The sequence below is a fragment of the Anolis carolinensis genome, chromosome 4, assembly GCF_035594765.1.
Source record: "Anolis carolinensis isolate JA03-04 chromosome 4, rAnoCar3.1.pri, whole genome shotgun sequence".
Taxonomy (NCBI): domain Eukaryota; kingdom Metazoa; phylum Chordata; class Lepidosauria; order Squamata; family Dactyloidae; genus Anolis; species Anolis carolinensis.
The window spans coordinates 114,468,577-114,488,051 of record NC_085844.1 but is presented as its reverse complement, the minus strand read 5'-3'; the positions used below and the strand labels follow the sequence as shown (position 1 = coordinate 114,488,051).

Sequence of the window (19,475 nt, the reverse complement as noted above, 5' to 3'; positions counted from 1 at the left end):
GATTTTCCTGCTTCTTGGTAGGAGGTTGGACTGGATGTTCCATGAGGTCTCTTCGAACTCTATGATTCTATGCTGAAATCCACCAATTTAAGGCAGTCATTTTTAAGTCCTGTTGATTTCCGTGGTTCTATTCTATGTATAACTATCCCTGTATGCTCACTTTGTTGTCTTTATTATCCTTAGGCTTTTCTAAACCAAACACATAGATTTGAAAGACTGTTGACAGAGTGCTTTGTCTTGAACGTCACGGCTGTTTTCCTTCCTCTACATCCTGTGTGTGTATTTGTCTCTGGCTACCGACTGAGCATAGCACTTCAGCTATGGGATGCATCTTCTGTTTTTTAATTTTTTTATATATTTATATCTTAATGCATTTGCATTGTAATAATTTGCATTGTGCCGTGTTTATAGTTAGCCTCCTTGAATCACTATATTGGGATAAAAGTGGGATAAAAATAAAATAAACAAAGAATTATAACTAAACCAACAAGCTTGTTGGGTACCTAAGTTCACTAAGTTTTTGTTGTTGTGGTGGGTGTTGTGACTCAGCCTTTGCCTTTGTGTGACTCTGATGGGAATTATGGGATTCAGGTGCAGAGTGTTCCTACTGTGGGAAATGAAGAGCAGGGAGTTTTTCCCATGGAAAGAAATGTTGTTGTTTCTGATGATGGTTTTCAGGTGCAAGAAGCAGCTCCCAGCCTCAGCTTGATAACACTAACGAGCTCAGTGGCCTTGATGTCAGTGGCATTGATGATGAGGCTGCTTCTCTCGATCAGGCTAGTTGGTTGGAATTTCGGGGGTTGTGCAGAAGCCTCCGAATAGCAAATAAGAGGGAGGTCAAAGGGTAAAGAAATGCCTTCATATCATGCTATTAAAACAGTCTGCTGAGAGGGAAATCTCTGTCGAAGAAATTTCCTCGCTTGAATCAAGAGCTAAGTCTGCTTTCTTATACCAAGTTTGCTTTCCTGTATTATCGTATAGCCTGGATGTATTCTGGTTGTGTTCTGTCCCACAGATGTTTGGTTTGCATTTTTCCATAGCTGTAGAAAATAGCACCTGTTTGCATTTGCTCCAGGGTTGCTGCAGATTCTGCAGCAGTCTGATAGTTAGGCTATTAGCAGAGTTTGTAGCCAGCTCAGCAAAGTCTTTGCTGCTTGCAGCCTGCAAATGTATCAGTTTGTTTTGGAGACCGCCCCTTTTTCTGGGGAAAGAAGGCTCCATTTTGAGAAGCCTCTTCTGCCTTCTAGACTGAAGAAGAAACAACTTAGATGTGCTTGTGTGGCCAAGCCAGGCCAACTCTGTAAAGGCCATGTAAGTACTGACTTGCCTTTAAAACCAGTGCTGAGCATAGATAGGGAAAGACCTGTTCTTTCTACAAAGAGTAGCTTGGCACTGGGGCAGAGAATATCTCCAGATTTCTTTGTCACTGGAAGAAGCCCTACCAACTTCGCCTCAAAAACTAGCTTTGAGCTTAGATAGTTATAGACCTTTCTGATAGCAGCTCAGGGCTAGTGTAAAGTGGATCTCAGGATCTCTTCGCCTTTGGTGGAAGTTAACCCAGCAACTAAAAGGGAAAAGCAAGAAAGGAACATCTGCAAGGTTTTATAAGTTGACTGTTTATTTTTGCAACCTTAATTACGTGTGCCAAGTCTGCTAAGGACTTTGTGAAAATAAAATTTTGTTTGATTGTTCAACTTAAAGTGCCTTTGGTTACTGGGATTTCCAGAGCTTCTAAGTAAGGCCCCGCAGTTCACCTGGGCAAAGGAAGAAGCACATCTCAAAGCTTTAAAAGGTGCCTGGGTGTGATGGCATAGGTTGCTGGGACTTTGGCTTCTTTGAAAAGGACCTTGTTTCATGCCTAATGTTTCTATGGATTCATTGCTTACAGTCTTGTTTTTGTAACTATCTTTTGAAACTGAACTTTTACCTTTTATGAACTATCTTTTGCCTATTTTCTAGTAAACCACAAAAGACTACATTTTGTGTGCAGCCTAGTGTTTTTAGCAAGGTGAAGCTAACCTGAGGTGCGACAGTGGAACCCTTTAGAACAGTGGTTCCCAACTCGTAGTTTGTGGATCACCAATGGTCCCCAAGAACTAAAATATGGTCCACGGCCTCACTGTCACTACACTATTGCAACAAGAGCGACTGCTCTCATGAAATCCTCTTATAGTGTCGAGGCAATGGAGAGGGGAGAGGCTGACTACCCACAAAAGGGTACCCAACAAGTCTCCTAACTGCTGCTTCTCCTCCTCTTCCCTCCCTCTGAGCGGGGGTGCCTTGGTGTCTTCATTTTTAGGCCTATTCCTGGGGTTATTTGGGGTGCAGAAAATTACATTGGATAGACCACATCAGGTCTAGATTATTAAATATGGTTTTATGTGGGTGAGAAGATGGTGACAACTGGATGGCATATGTTCTGTATCAGAAACTAGAGCTGATGTGGTCTATCCAGTGCAATTTTCTGAATCAGCACCCCAAATAACCAAACCGAATCTAAACCTGACCAAAAACTGATTTGTAACCCTTTTGATACTAATGTTGGAGAGTGGTCCCTGGTAAAAGTGGTCCCTGGTCAAAGAAAGGTTGGGAACCACTGATTCAGAAGACATTTTCTCCCAATGGAACCCTAACACTGTGGATCCATAAAGCTCTTGCTTCTTTCAATATGTTTTGCATAATGTAGCTTTGGAAATAAAGTGATTCATATTTCGTTTTGAAATCAGAGGTGCATTGAATTTCAATAAGATCTTCAACAAAGTTTTTTTTTCTTGGAACCTCTATGATGCTTTCACGGAATCCCAGGTTTCCACGTAACACAGTCTGATAAAACTGCTGACCTAACTTGTTCCCAACTAAGGTGACCCTATCACAGGGCAAGATTTGTGCAGAAGAGGTTTGCCCTTGCCTTCCTCTGAGGCTGAGATAGTGTGACTTGGCTAAGATCAGCCAGTGGGTTTCCATAACCAAGCTGGGATTTGAACTCTGGTCTCCAGAGTTGTAGTTCAGTGTTCAACCCACTTCATTGGCTACTTCAAATGAGAAGTTTGTACACAACATTTCCCTTCAGTTCACAAATTCCCAATCTAGCAGCACTGTAGGGTATATTTACACTGTATAATTAATGCAGTTTGACAACAACTGCCATGTTTTAAATCAGCGGTGTCAAACTCATTTTCACCGAGGGCCACATCAGCCTTATGGTAGCCTTCATAACTGGTAATTGTAAGACTGTAGGAAGAGTCTCCTTGTGGAGAGAAAAAGCAGGGTATAAATAAACATAATAATAATGATGATGATGATGATGATGATGATAATAAAAATGTAACTATGCCCACTTCTACACTGCCATATAAAATCCAGATTATTTTCTTTGAACTTGATTATATAACTGCCATAAAATACAGTTCAAAACAGATCATGTGGAGTATCTGACTGGATAATCTGGATTATATGGCAGTGTGGAAAGGGCCTATGTTGTCCTGGCATTGAAAGCGTTGCGGGCCACATAAAATGATGTGACAGGCTGGATTTGGCCCGTGGGGTTAATGTTTCACACATGTGGCTTGATGCTATGGAAAATCCTGGAAGTTGTAGTTTTAAAAAGGCCTGTCGCCTTCTCTGCCAAAGAGTGCTGGTGCGTCACCAAACTCCAACAACGCCCAAAAATCCATAGCATTGAGCCATAGCAGTGAAAATGGTGTCAAATCGCTACAATAATGTATATTGTTTTAAATGCTAATTTATGTTTTATTGAATGCTTATAGTGTTTTATATTTGTCCCTTTGATGTTGTTGATTTTGTATTGTATTTTAACATGTTGAAAGCCGCTTTGTGTCCTTTTGCGGGAGAAAAGCAGCATATAAATAAAGATTTATGATAGGGCGGGTTATAAAGGGTATTATTGAAGGGACCATAAGCCAGAAATTAGTAAAATTTTGCCTATGTGGCTTTGCCTCTGCCTTCCTGTGAGCTGGTGCCTTTCTCCAGAAAGTTCTAAGACCAAAAGTTAGCTTGAAATTAACAAGTGAGGTCACAGGTATCACTTATGCCAAGTGGGTGTGGGAGGTGAGGAAAACCCTCAGCCATTGGTCAATTTTAGATAAGCCAAAGGTATATATTTTTTGTTTGCTGCAACATGCTTTTGTGACGGCCATTTGCATGGTACGGACCCATTAAAGTGGGTGCCTATGGCTGTTTGCCTTATCATTAGTTGTGATAACAATAAAAAGGCTTATTTTATTGGTCTCTTGGAATTCTCTCCTTTACTTCCCTGCCGGGCCAGTCCCCAACATTATTATTATATTACTAGTTTGGTTACCCGGTTATTAAAAGAAGTATTTTTTTTATTTTACAAAATGCATAAAGTTGTGGGTGAACTACAACTCACATCATGCCAGATTAACCACCTGAAACTCTATCAATATTTAAAGTTTGTCATATTGGGTAAATTTCCTCTAGAGGCATCATTGTTGGGGTTCAGTATGCTTTCCAGCAGCAGGATGAATTACAACTCCCACCATGGTGGGTCAGTCCCATCAAATCCCTCCAATGGGGGATTCTGTGTGCCAAGTTAGGTCCAGGTCCATCACTGGTGGGGTTCGGAGTGCGCTTTGATGGCAGGTGAACTATAAATCCCAATACCTACAGCTAACAAATGTCAAGGCCAATTCCACCCCCAAATCCACCAGTATTCAAATTTGGGCCTATTGGTTATGCGTGTCAAATTTGGTGCAGATCCATTGTTGTTTGCGTTCACAGTGCTCTCTGGATGTAGGTGAACTACAATTCCTATAAATCAAGGTGAATTTCCCGCAAAGCCCTCCTGCATTTTTTGTTGTGTTCCAAGTGGGGTCCAGGGCCATCGTTGGTGAGGTCCAGAGTGCTCTTTGATTGCAGGTGAACTATAAATCCCAGTATCTACAACGGCTATAAATCAAGGTGAATTCCTCCCAAACCCCTCTAGTATTTTTCTTTGGTCATGGGGATTTTGTGGGACAAATGTGGTCCAGGCCCATTGTCAGTGGGGGTCACAGTGCTCTGACTTAATGCAGGGTGAACTGCAACTTCCATCATGTGGAGTAAGTCCTCCAAACTCCTCCAGTATGTATAGTTGCTGCTTAGTTCTGCTCTGTTTGTTATGTAGACAAGAGTAGAAAAGAGTAGAAAAGGGTTAAAGGAGAGACAGTGGGCAGGATCATGCAAATTCCACACCAGTGGAGACAGTCAGGAACATTGGGATGTTTCTAGGATGAAATCTAGGCTGAAACGGTCCCCAAATGAAAGTATTCCTTGGGTGGTGGGCTGTAGTGTTTGAGGAGGACATTGGCAGGGTTTGGGCTACATGTTCATGGCGCTTGCTATAACCTGAAATGTCATTGGAGGGAGTGCTTTTGGTGGCTCCTTAGCACTGTGGGTTGTAGTTGTTTGTGGAAGTGGAACCCTCTGCCACATACATGCGTGCACATTTTCACTTTTATTATGTGTATAGAACAGTGATTCCCAAAGCGGGCGCTACCGCCCTCTGGTAGGTGCTGGAGCGATCCAGGGGGGCAGTGATGACACCTATTAGGACACAAGGGTGGGGCCAGAGGAGGGGTGGGGCCTCTTCCCAAGTGCCGGAGACAGGGGTGAGCACCTGAGGCTCCTGTTAGGACACACAGGGGGCGGAGCTAGAGGAGTGGGCGTGGCTTCTTCCCAAGAGCCGGAGACAGGGCTGAGAATCTATATCTCTCCTGAGGCTCTTGTTGGGACACAGAGGGTGGAGCTAGGGAAGGGGGCGGGGCCTTCTTCCAAGAGCCCAAGACAGGGCTGAGCCTCTATACCTCTCCTGAGAGGCCTTTTAGGACTAAAGGGCGGGCTAGGGGCGGGGCCTCTTTCCAAGAGCGCGAGACAGGGCTGAGCCTCTGTTTACCTCCCCTGAGGCGCTTGTTAGAACACGGGAGCGGGGTATAGAGGTTCAGCCCTGTCAGGCACTTGGGAAGAGGCCCCGCCCCCTCCTCTAGCCCCGCCCCCTGTGTCCTGCAGGTGCCGCAGGACAGGGATAGAAGCTCAGCCCTACCTCAGAGCTCGTAACTCTGCCCATCCCAGTCCTGGCCGCCCATTTGTGGCCCCGCTCACCTCCCCCTCCACCTCCCAGTCCTGCATCTTGGACTAGGGGAGAGGCTCAGCCCCGCCCTCTTGAGCAGGAGCCACGCCCACCTCTCTAGGCCATGCCCCCTTTCCAGGCGGCGCTGAGTCATATTTTTTCTGGAAAGGGGGCCGCAGGCCAAATAAGTTTGGGAACCACTGGTATAGAAGATAGGTTATTATTATAAATAGCATTAATTCTAGTGTAGATGCACCCACACCACACAGATGACGCTGAGGATTTCGAATACTCCACCCACAGTGTGACTTGATCTTCCACAGACTTCGATATCCAAGTCCAGTGGATAGCAAGGGCACACTGTTTGGGCTATTTCTAAAAAATATACAACCACTATAAAGGTTCAAAGCATGGAAAACAATATGTATATTAGAGCATCATATACATAATAACGGGCCCCTGGTGGCACAGTGCATTAAAGCGCTGAGCTGCTGAACTTGCGGACCAAAAGGTGCCAGGTTCAAATCCCGGGAGCAGAATGAGCACCCGCTGTTAGCCCCAGCTCCTGCCAACCTAGCAGTTCGAAAACATGCAAATGTGAGTAGATCAATAGGTACCGCTCCAGCGGGAAGGTAACGGCACTCCATGCCGGCCACATGACCTTGGAGGTGTCTATGGACAACGCCGGCTCTTCAGCTTAGAAATGGAGATGAGCACCAACCCCCAGAGTCAGTCACTGGACTTAACGTCAGGGGAAAACCTTTACTATACATAATAATGTTAACAATAGTAATACAACAGATGATCAAATTCAGTTAGCTGTAGTGACACACAGCAGTAACTCAGAGTATAAAGATATATAGACTGCAATCATCCAGACTTAAATGCTATAAAGAGTAGTTTTCAATATGGAACAATATCTACAAGACTCCAACTAAATACAGTAGAGTCTCACTTATCCAACACTCGCTTATCCAACGTTCTGGATTATCCAACGCTTTTTTGTAGTCAATGTTTACAATATATCGTGATATTTTGGTGTTAAATTTGTAAATACAGTAATTACTACATAGCATTACTGCGTATTGAACTACTTTTTCTGTCAAATTTATTGTTAAACATGATGTTTTGGTGTTTAATTTGTAAAATCATAACCCAATTTGATGTTTAATAGGCTTTTCCTTAATTCCTCCTCATTATCCAACATATTCGCTTATCCAATGTTCTGCCGGCCTGTTTATGTTGGATAAGTGAGACTCTACTGTATATAGACTGCAATCATCCAGACTTAAATGCTACAAAGAGCAGTTTTCAATATGGAACAATATCTACAAGACTCCAACTAAATATTGTTAACTGTTTGGGCTGCCAATCCTCCATATACAGTGGAGTCTCACTTATCCAACATAAACGGGCCGGCAGAACGTTGGATAAATGAATATGTAGGTAATAAGGAGAGATTAAGGAAAGGCCTATTAAACATTAAAATAGGTTATGATTTTACAAATTAAGCACCAAAACATCACGTTATATAACAAATTTGACAGAAAAAGTAGTTCAATGCGCAGAAATGCTATGTAGTAATTACTGTATTTACGAATTTAGCACCAAAATATCACGATATATTGAAAACATTGACTACAAAAATGTGTTGGATAATCCAGAACGTTGGATAAGCGAGTGTTGGATAAGTGAGACTCTACTGTATATTTATTCTGGCCTTCCAGGAGTGTTGGACTCCAACTCCCAGAAGCCCTGCTCACTGGCCAAAGCAGCTGAGGCTTCTGGGAGATGAAGTTCAAAACACTTAATGGGCTACTTGACCAGGAAGCCTAAGCTGTGATGCCATTTGCTACACTGTTGGTGCAAAATGTAACTTGGGCAGCAGAAATGGTGGAAAACAGTGTGATTGACTTCCTTTGGAGGAGAAGGTGCTTTAAGAGCAATCTCTCCTCGAATGGGCGGGGCGGGAGTGAAGTGGGCGGGGCCAGAGCGAGGGGGCGTGGCATTCTCTACGCCCGCCCTCCTTGGAGGAGAGATTGCCTTTCAGTCTTCAATGTCTTCGCGAGGCTGGGCAAAGCGAGGCGTCGTGAGCAGCAAGAAGGGAGATCAGAGCCGTGTAAGCGCAGCATATGCTTTCCTTAACTCTTACAGCAGAGAGAGAAAGTCAGCCTCAAAGTCACACAGCAGTCTTGCAAGGGTTAGGTTGGGCGGGGGAGAAAAGTGGACTGCTTAAACCGTGTAGACGCCTCCAGCCATGGTCTAGACTCCAGGCAAATCCCTTTTGCCCCTTCCTTTATCAGCTTCCAGTCCTTGTCTCTGAACTGTTGAATGTCTTGCAAGGAGGGGAATCTTGTCTTGGCTCGTGCAGAATTGGGGTCATGTTTAATGCAAAGGACATTGGAATTGCAGGTGGATATAATGCTCTGCCTGGAGCAGAAATAAAAATAATGATAATAATAATAATGCTCAGTGTATGGTATAGAATCACTTATTACTCCAATGTTGCATGTTCTGATTGGAGAGAAATAACAATAATAATAATAATAATAATAATAATAATAATAATATTTCTTGCAGAAACATGCCCCTTGCAAAGCTGGAATAGTATCAGTATTAGTAATAATAATAATGCTCAGTGTATGGTAGACATAACTTATTACTCCGATTTTGCATGGTCTGATTGGGGAGAAATGATAATAGTAATGACAACAACAATAATACTTTCCTTGCAGAAACATGCTCCTTTCAAAGCTGGAGTAGTAGTAATTAATTATTATTACTCCCAATTTTGCATGTTCTGATCGGGGAGAAATGATAATCACAACAGCAACATGCTCCTTGTAAAGCTGGAGTAGTAATTAGTAATAATAATGCTCACTGTATGGTAGACAGAATTACTTATTATTACTCCAATTTTGCATGTTCTGATTGGGGAGAAATGATAATCACAACAGCAACATGCCCCTTGTAAAGCTGGAGTATTAGTAATTAGTAATAATAATGCTCACTGTATGGTAGACAGAATTACTTATTATTACACCAATTTTGCATGTTCTGATTGGGGAGAAATGATAATCACAACAGCAACATGCCCCTTGTAAAGCTGGAGTATTAGTAATTAGTAATAATAATGCTCACTGTATGGTAGACAGAATTACTTATTATTACTTCAATTTTGCATGTTCTGATTGGGAAGAAATAATATTCTTCCTGAAATATGCCCTTTACAAAGCTGAAGTAGTATTAGTAATAATAATGCTCAGTGCATTGTAGACAGATTCACTTACTCCCATTTTGCATGGTCTGATTGGGGAGAAATAATAATGACAACAACAGTAATACTTTTCTTGCAGAAACATGCCCTTTGCAAAGCTGGAGTACTACTACTACTACTACTCAGTGTGTGGTAGACATAATCATTTATCATTACTCTAATTTTGTATGTTCTGATTGGGGAGAAATAATAATAATAATAATAATAATAATAATAATAATAATAATAATAATATATTTTTCTTCCAGAAACATGCCCTTTGCAAAGTTGGAGTAGTAGTAGTAACAACAATAACATAGTAATGCTCAGTGTATGGTAGAAATAATCACTTATTATTACTCCGATTTTGCATGCTCTGATTGGGGAAAAATGATAATATTTTTTTCCAGAAACATTCCCCTTACAAAGCTGGAGCAATAATAATAATAATAATAATAATAATAATAATAATAATAATACAGTAGAGTCTCACTTATCCAACATAAACGGGCCGGCAGAACGCTGGATAAGCGAATATGTTGGATAATAAGGAGAGATTAAGAAAAAGCCTATTAAACATCAAATTAGGTTATGATTTTACAAATTAAGCACCAAAACATCATGTTAGACAACAAATTTGACAGAAAAAGTAGTTCAATACGAAATAATGCTACGTAGTAATTACTGTATTTACGAATTTAGTACCAAAATATCACGATGTATTGAAAACATTGACTACAAAAATGCGTTGGATAATCCAGAACGTTGGATAAGCGAATGTTGGATAAGTGAGACTCTACTGTAATAGTCTTCCCAAGCAGAACATGCCCCTTGCAAAGCTGAAGTAGAAATAATTATAATAGTAATAGTCTTCCCAACCAGAAAATGCCCCTTGAAAATTTGGAGTAGGAATAACAACAACAACAACTCCAGATTTGCAAGGGGCATGTTCTGCTTGGGAAGATTATTATTATTATTACTATTATTATTCCTACTTCAGCTTTGTAAGGAGCATGCTCTGGTTGGGATGATTATTATTCTGGTTGGGGAAATGATAATAATCCTCCCAAGCAGAACGTGATCCTTGCAAAGCTGGAGAAATATTATTAGTAATATTAGGAGTATTATTATTACCATACACTGAGCATTATTATTACTATTATTATTTAATTTAATTATTATTCTTACTTTCAGTTAACTGGAACTCAACCAACCTGAACTCTCAAGTAACTGGCAAAAAAATTCCTCAATGAACTAATACTCCATTCACAAAGCTGTTTTTATAATACAGTAAAACTGTAACATTAAGTTTGGCTTTATTTGTCTTGATAAATAATAAATTACTCCATTTCAGTATTGATATCAATACAGAGTGTATGGTATAATATAGTGTAGGGTAGAATAATACCGTGTTTTCCCGAAAATAAGACAGTGTCTTATATTAATTTTTGACCCCAAAGATGCTCTAGGTCTTATTTTCAGGGGATGTCTTATTTTTCCATGAAGAAGAATTCACATTTATTGTTGAACAAAAAAATGAACATTTATTGTATACTGTACAGTGGTTGTCATCACAAACCAGCATAACCAGACAAACTGTGAATCCTATCAAGAATTTCTTGTTACTACCATTATTTCCATGTATAACACTCTATCGTACGTACATTTACCGATCCTGCATGTTCTGGTGTTCTGTTCAGTGGGCATGCTTCCAAACAAAAACTTTGCTAGGTCTTACTTTTGGGGGAGGCCTTATATTTAGCAATTCAGCAAAATCTCTACTAGGTCTTATTTTCTGGGGATGTCTTATTTTAGGGGAAACAGGGTAGGCCTATTTTTAAGAGTACAGTAGAGTCTCACTTATCCAACATAAACGGGCCGGCAGAATGTTGGATAAGCGAATAGGTTGGATAATGAGGGATTAAGGAAAAGCCTATTAAACATCAAATTAGGTTATGATTTTACAAATTAAGCACCAAAAAGTCATGTTATACAACAAATTTGACAGAAAAAGTAGTTCAATATGCAGTAATGCTATGCAGTAATTACTGTATTTACGAATTTAGCACGAAAATATCATGATGTATTGAAAACATTGACTACAAAAATGTGTTGGATAATCCAGAATGTTGGATAAGTGAGACTCTACTGTAAATCCTAAGGAACTGAAAACTACCCTTATCTGCCACCTACCAATCTCCATGGGGGGATATGGACTGGGAATGCACTGTATTATTATGCGTGATCCTGAGACTGTCTGAGCTTCCCTTCCACATCTCAGATTTTTATTTTTTCCTGGAGTTTAGGGGGGTGGTTGGGAGGGAAAGCAATTGAATGGGTCATTTCGTTTTGCATGCAAGACGGTAAAAGTGGAGAGAAGAGCACCTGGGGTGGGTTTGAGCTCTGGCAAGATTGTGCGTCTGAGAGCAAGGCGGAAGGAAGGGGGGAGAGAAAGGAGGGTCTTGGTCTGATGAAAGATGTCCTTAGATGCCTCCTGGAGGTTTGGCCAAATGTGGGAAAGCAAAGCAGCATCCCCTTCCACCCACATTTGCTCCTTTCCTAGCAGCCGGGACATCTTTTTACAAGATTCCCAGCTTGAAACCAAAAGAAAAAAGTAAGCCAGCCAGCTGCAGTTGTCTTTATTATTATTTATTTTTGGGAGTGGGGGAAGGAGGCAAGAGAGTGCAGGGAGGGTATGGTATATGTGGCGATGGTATATGTTTTCTTCCTCTACCTCCAGCTCTCTTCTCTTTCTTTCTTTTCTGGAGGAGGAGGAGGAGGGGCCAGGAGGAAGAGGAGAAGAGACAGATGTTGAGGTCTTTTCATTTGGCCGATTTGGCTTGACAGGGGTGAAGCGATCGCTGGAAGGGCAAGGCGAGGGAGCCGGAGCTTGGGGTAGAGATGTGCATTGCGGGTTGCAAAATAATCGAGAAGGGGGAGGGAAGGGAGAAGGGTTTTTGCATGCTTCCTTCGGTCTGGGGAGGCTTTTGTTCTGAAACCCACACACCCTTTTTGTTTGTTTTCTTTTAAGAAGGGGGAGCAAGCTTGCGGTTTGCTTGCTGGAGAGTCCAGGCGCTGATAACCCAACGCCTGATTATGCAAGTTGATCGGCGGCTGTATTTATATATAGCCCTCTCTAGACAGACAACTCTACTCCATCCCCATCAACTCTAATCTGTAATAGCTACAGGGTGTCTGTTTCTCTCTCTGGGAATTGCTGAAGGGGAGGCAGTTTTGTGAAAGAGCGATAAGGGGAGATACTGAGAAACTTGCTTGCTTGTTAAATGGAGAATATTCTGAATTTTCTGCTCCCCTGCCACCTCGGGTCTGTGTCCGTTTCCACTTTGATTTCCCAATTTGCTACTGCTGCTGTTGTCTAACCCTGGCTTCCTGTAATTCACTGCAGGCAGAACAAAGCTCTGTCACAACGGTGTTTCCTGGTTGTCGCCTCCTGCCTGCAAGTGGCTGAACGCTTTCCCCGGCTTGATATCATCATGCAGAAAAGGATGAAGGCAACGCAATGAGCGGTTCAGGTAATGCCACCGAAAATATGTTTGGGATCTGTTGCTGGGTTGGTGCCGCTGCCTCTGGAGCGTTGCCATGCACCGAGATCTGGGGTTGCATCACCATTGATTTCGAAGGGAGTCCGGCAGTTCATTAACACACAAACGCACAGGCATTGGAGTAGGGACTGGTCTCTTACTCGCTCCAAATGCCTGCTAAAGGAGAAAAATATTTAGCTTAATAGCTATTCAGGGTTATTTATTGCAAAGCTTTTTTTGTTTATTTGCTCAACTGTGACGATAGCAGAAAGCAAAGATTAAAGCAACTTAAATCTCTATCTATGGTAACAAATACTTAATATTAGGGGCAAATATATTTTGTCGAGTTAAAAAGGCAAACACAGTTTCAAAATGTAAATGCAAGACTATAGTGTTCTGTCCTAACAGGCAACCCACTGTTGGAAACAATTCAATATTTCCTTGGAATAGGCTTGAAAAAACTATTAATGCAGTAAAGTTGCTGAGACTGTGTGGGCAGGGAATGCAAGGGGTGTGCGTGTGTTTATTTGTGTAATATATGGCAAATTAAATACAGTAAAAGGAGCCAGGCTTTTCCTTGTTTCTTTAACTGTCCAGTTCTTTAATTCATGACTTTATTTTGTCACTGTCTCAGCAAATAGTGTAATCGGTTACCCATCTCTGCCTTTCTTCTGAAGGTTAGTGCTATGTTTGATATAGAAGTGTGTGAGTGCTATTACAAATGATTTCTTTGTCTTGTCTGAAACTACCAATGTATCTAGATATTCCTTTTCATGACTTGAAAGATTTGACCACACATGCAGGTCTTCTCTTTCCATCTTTGTTCTTGAGTTGAGGTCACAGGCCTTCCCTGAAGAGCTCGCCCATATAATATAGGATTATCATCAAATCTCTGGCTGATTTTCCTTAAGTACTGTTTTTTGTCATTCTGCTTTTGCATCCCTTAAGTTTGCTTCCTTACTGAATGGGGGACTCTTTTCAACAGTTTTGCAAGCCTGTCCTTAAGAAGGCAAGCTGGGCCTGGATCTATGTATAACAAATGGTGGGTATGGTGTGGGAAGGAGAGGGAGGGCTCCTGCAACCCTGCTTCCCCCACTTCTTCCCTGCTCCCTTCCCACCTTGTGCCTTCATTTGCAATAAAATTAAAGAACTCCAGGGAGAGCTCAGCTAAGTGGATAATTCGTAACAGCTGCCGCTTTTCCAAGGTGACATTTCTACAGCTGTCAAGGAAAGCAGGAGAAGAGGAAACTTTGGGTGCCGTTCATGGAGCACTGCTCCTGAATAATCAGCTTTAAAATAGGTAGGGTTTGCAGGAAAGCTGGTTTTTTATGGGTTATATTTTTGAGGCCACCTTGAGAAAAGTATGGAGCCAATCTGCAGTTAGTTGCCTTGGGGTAAATATGACTCTATGGATTGGGAATAAATATATTAAAGCAAAAGTAAACCACAACTTGGTGGCTATTGACATTTATATGTAAGGTAGGTAAAGGTTTTTCCCTAACATTAAGTCTAGTCATGTCCAACTCTGGGGGTTGGTGCTCATCTCCATTTCTAAGCTGAAGAGCCGGCATTGTCTGTAGACACCTCCAAGGTCAAGTGACTGGCATGATTGCATGGAGCGCCGTTACCTTCCAGCCGGAGCAGAACCTATTGATCTCACATTTGCATGTTTTCAAACTGCTAGGTTGGTAGAAGCTGTGGCTAACAGTGGGAGCTTATCTGGCACCTCAGATTCGAACTGCCAACCTTTTGGTCAGCAAGTTCAGCAGCTCAGTGGTTTAACCCGCTGCGCCTTCAGGGCAAGCACTTATATGTAAGTGCTTGCTGATAATTTCAGTAGAATTTTAGAAAATCCTGATACAGTAGAGTCTCACTTATCCAACACTCGCTTATCCAACATTCTGGATTATCCAACGCTTTTTTGTAGTCAATGTTTTCAATACATCATGATATTTTGGTGCCAAGTTCGTAAATATAGTAATTTCTACATAGCATTACTGTGTATTGAACTTCTTTTTCTGTCAAATTTGTGGTATAACATGATGTTTTGGTGCTTAATTTGTAAAAGCATAACCTAATTAGATGTTTAATAGGCTTTTCCTTAATCCCTCCTTATTATCCAACATATTCGCTTATCCAACGTTCTGCCGGCCCGTTTATGTTGGATAAGTGAGACTCTACTGTACTTTGTCTATTTTTCTATCCCTCGCCACTGTTTACTGGTACGTGCTAACATTTGAGTGACTAAATTAACATTCATATATCTCTGCTTTTGAAGAGAGTCACAACATCTGTAGGAGATGGTTCACATCACCGAACTCTGGACATTCATGTAATGTAGGGAACATTGCCTGATTCTGGTAAGGGTAATGGGTAGTCTTTAGTTTTGTATAAATCACAAATCCCAAACCTGTCTCGTACATTGACGTGACTCTCATTAACTTTAGTGGGTTTAGGTTACATCAAAATGAATAATGTAGCCAAAGCTAACGCAAATTTGGTTCTGGGTGAGATCACACCTAGGAACCTGATGCATGAGGGCTCCGAGGAAAAGTGGGAAGTGGATATATTCAATGCATAGGTTTACTATATATGGTTTACTCTGAGTATAATGCTTAGTAGCAACAACTAAGTTTTAAGCTGTATGTTCATCTATTACTAAACCAGGCTTTAGTGCCAAGATGCAGGAGGCCTGTCCTCTCCATTTCTTTTCCTTCTGTATATAATAATAATACGAAATCCAGCATATCTATCTTGTTTGCTGTGTCATAAAATAATAATACAGTAGAGTCTCGCTTATCCAACGTAAACGGGCCAGCAGAACGTTGGATAAGCGAATATCTTGGATAATAAGGAGAGATTAAAGAAAAGCCTATTAAACATCAAATTAGGTTATGATTTTACAAATTAAGCACCAAGACATCATGTTATACAACAAATTTGACAGAAAAAGTAGTTCAATACACAGTAATGCTATGTAATTATTGTATTTACGAATTTAGCACCAAAATATCACGATGTATTGAAAACACTGACTACAAAAATGCGTTGGATAATCCAGATTGTTGGATAAGTGAGACTCTACAATAATAATAATAATAATAATAATAATAATAATACACTTTATTTATATTCCACCCTATCTCCCCAAGGGGACTCACAGTACACATCCACAGCAAATATTCAATGCCGTTTGGACAGACAGGACAGAACAGAACAGCATTCAGTGCCATTATTAGACATATCACATATACATATTACATATAAACTATAGATTTCCCTCCACTGTACTTCTTTAAAAACTATATATATATATATATATAGAGAGAGAGAGAGAGAGAGAGAGAGCGCTTAATATATATACACACACACACATATATGTAGAGCTTATATATATAGAGAGAGAGCTTAATAGTACAGATATATGTTAAACCATGGTTTCTAAGAATATGCTTGCTTCATAATCCATGCTTGAAATCTGGCTTTTTTCAGCAAACGCAAGATAACGCTAATAACAATTCCTATGAGTTTGCTATCAGAGTATACTATGGTATCCAAGCAGCAGGAGGGAGGGAGGAAGGGAACATAAGGGCCTGAGGGTTTCTGTCAGTCATGATCATAATGCAAGACCATGGTGTGCGAACGAGTCTGGCTTCAGTTTTCTTCCTATTGTGACTAACTTGGTTTCAGCAGATGTAGAGAGAGTCTCTGTGATTTAGCTCAAATCAACATAACCAATTTCCTTTTCCTAGTCTCAATGGAGGTTTTAAATGAGGACTGAGGTCATCTTAGTACATATGTACTCTAATGTCAAGAATTCTCTTTTAGAATGTATTCTTGTTATTGCTTGTGATATGATCTGTTTGGAAATAAAGGTTACCCAACCCTTTTTCTAGTTTCAAATGCTAATGCAGAATGGAGAACATCTTTATTCCCCTCAGAGACTGTTAGCAGGTTGGAAGAGGTACAATGTCAAAGGAATATGACATAAGACCTGACTATTTGATCAGGGTAAATAGGAGCATAGCAGCTAGGGTTATCAGTGTTTTGGCAACGCCTTTATTTGTTGTGTATATTCAAGTTGTTTCCAACCTAAGTTTAACTCTATGACTGGGTTTGTTTGGCAAGATTTGTTCAGAAGAGATTTGCCATTGTCATTTTCTGAAGCTGGTAGAGTAACTTCCCAAAGTCACCCAGTGGGTTTCATGGTCGAGTGGAAATTCAAACCCTGGTCTCATAGTCTTGTGCTCAAATCACTACACTATGCTTGCTGCTCCCCAAAAGACATCAAACTAGGCAAAATTTTACACATCCTTTCATCAGATGGGTTGTTAAAAACAGAAGGAAAAGTTGTCCCAGGTGCTTTTAGAAAAGGACCTTTCAGTGTAAATATGCCCCAGGGATAGTCTGCTGCCCAATTCTGCCTATTATGATAATTTCTGATCTCATATCCCTTTTTCCATGGAGCCCCCGGTGGCGTAGTGAGTAAAACCACTGAGCAGCTGAACTTCCTGACCAAAAGGTCGGTGGTCGAATCCGAGGAGCAGGGTAAGCTCCTGCTATTAGCCCCAGCTTCTGCCAACCTAGCAGTTCGAAAACATGCAAATGTGAGTAGATCAATAGGTACCTCTCCGGTGGGAAGGTAAAGGTGCTCTATGCAGTCATGCTGGCCACATGACCTAGGAGGCGTCTACAGACAATGCCGGCTATTCGACTTAGAAATGGAGATGAGCACCAACCCCCAGAGTCGGACACGACTGCACTTAATGTCAAGGGGAAACCTTTACCTTTGCTTATCCCTTTTCCATAGGCCAGTGATGGCCAACCTATGACACGCGTGTCAGCACTGACACATCTAGCCATTTTTGCTGACATGCTGCCGCATGCAGATTGATTGGATGCCAGTGTCTTTTGTGGCCAAATTTGGTGTGATTTGGTCCAGTGGTTTTGCTGTTTACTCCACGGGAATTATGCACATTACATTTATATATATATATATATATATATATATATATATATATATATAGAGAGAGAGAGAGAGAGAGAGAGAGAGAGAGAGAGAGAGAGAGAGAGAGATTATTATATCATTCTATTATTCTATTATTGTAGCATATTATCATATTACTATTATATTATTATTATATTATTCATTATTCATGACTACATTGAAACTAGAATAGAGAGAAATCAGTGTGGAAACTGCAAGAGGTACCAAAAGATTGTTGTCCATGGAAATAATGGTATTAAATAGTTTTTATTAAATACAGATAAATATTACAATTATACATTTTTGTTATTTAAACTATACATATTGCAAAATTATGGTTTTTTTCTCAAAGTGACACACCAGCCAAGTCATGCTAGGTTTTTTGGTGAATTTTGACACACCAAGAGCAAAAGCTCGCCCATCACTGCCATAGGCAATACTGAATGCCAGTGTAGATTGATATGATATTTTATATTAAGGGGATGCAGTTAAAGATATCCTGGATAGTAGTAGTGGTAATAATAATAATAATAATAATAATAATAATAATAATAATAATTTTATTCTTATACCCCGCCCCATCTTCCTGAAAGGCTCCGGGGTGGCATACGTGGGGAACAAGCTCGATAGTACAAAAAACATTGAACATAAAATACATTCCGATTATGACAAATTAATACATAAAAACGTATAAAATATCATAAAACATAAGTTGAACAACAACCAATAACCAGTTGTCAAGTGCAGTGGACATGTTTAGAATTGAGCAGGGCAATAATGATACATGTGAAATATATTGTAGACACTGGCAAGATGGGCCAGTAATAAAGTGCAGATGCTGGGTATAAGGTGGAGGTAGAAGGACTCAGTCAAGTTGTAACTGAGTTAGTGAAATGCACATTCAAATACCGAAGTTTTCAGACCTTTCCGGAAGGAGGCCAAGGTGGAGGCTAATCCAATTTCTTTCAGGAGGGAGTTCCAGAGCCGGGGGGCCACCACCAAGAAAGCCCTCTCCCTCTTTCCCACCAACTGTACTTGAGACAGCGGTAGGAGCATGAGAAGGGCCTCCCCAGTTCGTAGTAGAAAATACAACATTTAGGAGTACAACATTTAGGATAATAAATTCCTGAGTCTCCTTTGTGGAGAGAAAAAGCAGGGTATAAATAAATAATAATTCCCTGTAATACTGACACCTTCTCCATAGAAAGGGCAGCTATTGGTTGTGTTTAGTATAATCCTTGATCTCTTTGCAGAAGACTCATTTTGAGATATTGCATGCTTTGAGTAAATTTTATAAAGCATTTTTTTTATCAATGACAACACATAATGTGTTGCCACTCGGGGGTATCTGGGCCTCTGAAGCAATATTATCTGTCCAAGGGGAACACCACTGATTTTTAATCATAGTATTGGGCACCACACCTGTTTACAATGTCATTCATAAGGGGGAAAAGAACATGTTTTCAAGTAATAAGATATAGGGAAGCTGCATATCATAGTGTCCTATCGCTCTCCTGTGGTTTGTTTTTAATGCTGTAGCTCTGCTGGAAATCCAAAGCTATGATGGTCTTATTGCTAGATGACACCAGTAGGTAGACCATA

At 40.7% G+C, this 19,475-nt stretch overlaps 1 protein-coding gene across 7 annotated transcripts in view; it reads left to right on the top strand.

Moving 5' to 3' along the window:
- The first annotated feature begins 759 nt into the window (after positions 1 to 759).
- rnf152 (ring finger protein 152) overlaps positions 760 to 19,475 on the top strand; it is an 81,220-nt gene continuing 62,504 nt past the window's right edge. Inside the window, exons 1-2 of one of the 7 annotated variants that reach the window (XM_008116868.3) lie at positions 760 to 844; positions 12,751 to 12,877. The gene's annotated coding sequence lies outside the window, so the exon portion shown is untranslated. Of the gene's footprint in view, positions 845 to 1,215; positions 1,312 to 8,077; positions 8,208 to 11,758; positions 11,959 to 12,108; positions 12,240 to 12,286; positions 12,670 to 12,750; positions 12,878 to 19,475 lie in introns of those variants that run through there. The other 6 variants (XM_008116870.3, XM_003224798.4, XM_008116869.3 and 3 more) reach the window with 6 other exon arrangements.